Below are 5,000 nucleotides of genomic sequence, written 5' to 3' on the forward strand. Positions count from 1 at the left end.
ACGACGTGTCAGAAGTATATTTGGCCAAGTAATTTGACATTACAACAAGATAAAAGAAGACAGTAACACCTCAAAACCAGCCAACATAATCAACGCAAAAATAATTTTAAAGTATATTTCCCCGAGTTAGTCGACATGTTGAGTACGTTCACTAACCGAAATGCTAATATATAAGAAAAAGACACTAACACCTCTGAGCCAGTAAAGTTACCATTAATAAAATCCCAAAACAATAACAAAATAAACCCAGACAATACGATCAACGCTGCAACGTAAACAAAAGCAACGAGGCCCACCACCAACAACGGAACCAGACTATTGAGTTAATTTTATCCCCGACGGATGATTCAACGCGCGGACAACATTTGGACGGGGATGTCGTCGAGACGGAATTCCCGAAGCGCCATACTTCCGAGGCATTAAAATAACGGCAAATGATTCTACAGATACTTTTGGAGATTAGAGACACGAACGGAATGATTGCTCTGAGGAGAGAAATGGCACTACGACAAGATTCCGGTGATTGTGAAGGTGCCCCGCCAGAGGTAATGATCAGTGTAGAAATGTACATTACATATTGTACACATTTTCATACGTAAATGTGTTACATAAGTATGTGCTCTCTCTCATATATATATATATATGCATATATAATATATATATATATATATATATATATATATATATATATATATATATATATATATATATATAAAGGTATGGGGAACGAAGGAAAAATAAACAACGGAGTTCTCCTTCGTGGCTTATACCTTTATTTATGGATTTATCACGTTCCAAACTTTCGTGATTTCAGTTATACATACATACATACATACATATATATATATATATATATATATATATATATATATATATATGTATATATATATATATATATATATATATATATATATATATATTGTATGGGGCACGAAGGGAAAACAAACAACGGAGTTTTCCTTCGTGGCTTATACCTTTATTTATGGATTTATCACGTTCCAGACTTTCGTGATTCAGTTATATATACATACATATATATATATATATATATATATATATATATATATATATATATATATATATATCTATGTGAGAGAGAGAGAGAGAGAGAGAGAGAGAGAGAGAGAGAAAGAGAGAGAGAAATTACTGTGTGTATTATGTACAGCCATGCACTGTTTTTCACAAGTTATCTTTATAGAGGTGCCTCTCTCTTGAGAAAGAGTAATTCAGGTTTTCGAAAGTTGTGTGAATACAAAAAAATTGTCACGGTGATGTGATGACAAGGCAGGGCTCCCTAAAAAGGACAAGAAGACTACCACAGCCCCATTTATACTTTAACTACTGAATCACGGATGAAAACCGTGCACTAAAAACTTCCGAGGCAACAGCCACTACATGAAGAGTCACATTTATCTCCAACTTGCTCGCCTATCCTGTGCTTCATGGGTATCAAGGTCCTTCTTTTTCGATGACTTTTCCATTACCGATCTAGCCCTTTTTAGGTGTTCCTCTACTCCTCCAATCTGATTCCTCTGTACATTTTACCAGCCTAATCACAGTTTTATCTCAAGGGTAATAATATAGTCAATGACTAATCAAGCGTAAGCCTGTCTCACCAGTGTCCTTGGTATAAGTGTGCAGGTTGAAAGTACCTTCTTCAGGACTGTGAGGAACTTCCCCTGAGGTGGGGACTTCTTATCCCGATCCTCCTTTAAATTAGCCTCTTTTCGACGGTATGCAGACACTAGAGCCATAAACTCCCCTCCACCTTCTCCAAGCAATACAAGAAACCTAGGAGATGACAATAACCAAATATCATTGGGCCAATTCCATTAACCTTCCACCAACTTCAGGAGGATTGGTTTTCAGGGATCCTCTCTCTCTCTCTCTCTCTCTCTCTCTCTCTCTCTCTCTCTCCGGGCGTCGCATTCCCAAGGCCGTATCCGGGATATCAAATGCATCGCTAAGCTTGACCTAAAATATCCCGTTTCTGACAGGATAACTTTGATGTGCTTAATGTATAGCACCTGTCTGAGTACATTTCGATGCGAATATTGATGAAAAATAAATAGGAACACACTTCATGATTGCAAGAATCTTGAAACACGCAAGACTCGATCACTACCATGTACAGCCTTCCGATACTAACATTTCAAAATCAAAACCCATCAGAAAACGCTGAACGTTTTATTAACTATATACTTATTAAAGGTAGTAATTTAGTCCTCGTGACAGAACAGCAGGGAAGCATGGTATAATCATTAATGTGTATTGTCTTTCGACATGTTCTATTTTTGCGATACCATACCCTCGGCAAAAGCACAAACACATGTCACCGACCCGATGAATTACACATTCTTTCTCAAACACACTTTCCAAAACTTTCCACCCATAACTCTCACAGTTTAAGCATTGAACAATAAATCTGGAACGCTAACTGTGAAAAGCCACTGAACGTCAAAACCATCCAGCGTACCAAATGAGAAAAAGTAATCAGGCATATCGATATCTTATCTCATTACCTTGGCCGTGGCAATGACAGCTAAATCAGATCGATCAACTCCGTATCCTTCCTCATTTCCCGTCTCTCGCTTCCTACAATGACAGACAGACAGACAGACGTGAAAGCTATCACTGCCTGTCAACGAATGAAAGCGATTTATCCTTGGATCGTATAGAGACAAGGCTACAACTGTTGAAGGACGAGTACGTTTACATCCTAACTCATCGAACCGTGTGTAACGAATGCAAAAGCAAGGGGTCTGCTGGCCATGTGGTATATAGTACTCAGTGACGACTGCAATAATAAAAGTACGCAGTCCGGTTTCCAACCCAGCCAGCTTACCAAGTGGGTTAAATTACCATACGACCGCCATTAGCCAACGTATCTGATTCCCTGACCATTAACTGCTAGTTGGAGCCACCACACGGACGTCCCACGTCTAAACATCCAGAACAACAATTACCCGTACAGAAGGTATATATGGGACTTACGGCCAAGTGTCCTCAACACTGAGTGGTCTTGGAATGCAAATTCTATGTGTGCAGCACAGTGTCTGAGGGTTACTCAAAACTTAGGACACAGTTTACAGGACTTTATCTCTAATATATATATATATATATATATATATATATATATATATATATATATATATATATATATATATATTTTAGAGAGAGAGACCTTACCTTACAGACCTTACATCTTGTTCGGGTTGCCCCAGGTCCCTCAGTGTGAGACACCTCTAATGTCTACCAGAGAGTTGCTAGAATATCTTCTGGTATATTTTGCATCTTCCAATCTTGGATGGTCTAACGCATTAAATAGACGCTGCACTATCTATGCTGGTGCGTAGTGGATTAATGACCTGTGTGCTTTCCTTATTTTTCCTGGTATAGTTTTGGGCACTATTAATCTACCTCTGCTTGCTCTTTCTGATATTTTTAGCTCCATGATGTTTTCGGCTATTCCTTCTATCTGTTTCCATGCCTGAATTATCATGTAGCGTTCTCTTCTTTCTAGACTATATAATTTTAAGGATTGTAGACTTTCCCAGTAGTCAAGATCTTTAACTTCTATTCTAGCTGTAAAGGACCTTTGTACACTCTCTATTTGTGCAATATCCTTTTGATAGTGTGGGTACCATATCACATTGCAATATTCAAGTGGACTACGAACATATGTTTTATAAAGCATAATCATGTGTTCAGCTTTTCTTGTTTTGAAGTGCCGTAACAACATTCCCATTTTTGCTTTACATTTTGCCAATAGAATTGCTATTTGATCATTGCATAACATGTTCCTATTCATCATCATACCAAGGTCTTTAACTGCTTCCTTATTTGTGATTGTCTCATTATTAGGTCCCCTATATGCATATAGCTTTCCTTCTCTGTCTCCATGATTTATTGATTCAAATTTATCAGAGTTAAATACCATCCTATTTACCTCTGCCCAATCATATACTTTGTTAAGGTCTCTTTGTAGCGCGTTCCTATCTTCATCACAAGTAATTTCTCTACTTATTCTTGTGTCATCGGCGAAACTACTCACTACCGAGTCCTTAACATTACTGTCTATGTCTGCAATCATAATAACAAACAGTAATGCAGCTAACACCGTACCTTGTGGCACAACGGATATTACCTTAGCTTCATCCGATTTCTCATTGTTTGCAATAACTATCTGTTTTCTGTTGTGTAAAAATTCTTTTAACCATCTTCCTACTTTATCCACTATATTATGTTTTCTAATTTTCTTTGCTTATATATCATGATCTACCTTGTCAAAAGTTTTTGCAAAGTCTAGATAAACCACATCTGTTTAATTTCCGATTTTCATATTTTTGTATATGTTCTCACGGTGGACTAACAGTTGGGTTTGTGTACGCTTTTCAGGTACGAAACCATGTTGTCCTTTATTAAACAAATTATTTTTTGTTAAATGTTTCATAATATTTTTCTTCATTACCCTTTCATACACTTTCATAATATGTGATGTTAGACTCACAGGCCTATAATTACTTGCCTCTAGTCTTGATCCACTTTTGAAAGTAGGGGTAATATATTCTAATTTGTGCTCATCATAAATCTTGCCTGTATCTACACTTTGTCTTAATAATATTGCAAGTGGCTTTGCAATATTATTGCAATAGAATGAACTACTTTCTTTAACAAAATAGCTGGGACACCATCAGGCCCTGCTGCAGCTCCATTTTTAATTTCATTGATAGCCTTTACAATATCAGCTTCATTAATATCTATGTCTGCTGAATATTCACTATTTTCATCCCTTACTTCTATATCATTATCTTCATTATCAATTCTAGGGGTGAATTCTCTCTTATATTGTTCTGCCAATATGTTGCATATTTCCTTTTTTCCATTCATTAATCTCCCTTCAATTCTTAGAGGGCCTATTTCTATTCTTCTTTTATTCATCTTTTTTGCATACGAGTGCAATAGTTTGGGGTTTTCCTTGATATTTACTAGGGTTTTTT

This window comes from Macrobrachium nipponense, chromosome 7 (assembly GCF_015104395.2).
Source record: "Macrobrachium nipponense isolate FS-2020 chromosome 7, ASM1510439v2, whole genome shotgun sequence".
NCBI lineage: Eukaryota > Metazoa > Arthropoda > Malacostraca > Decapoda > Palaemonidae > Macrobrachium > Macrobrachium nipponense.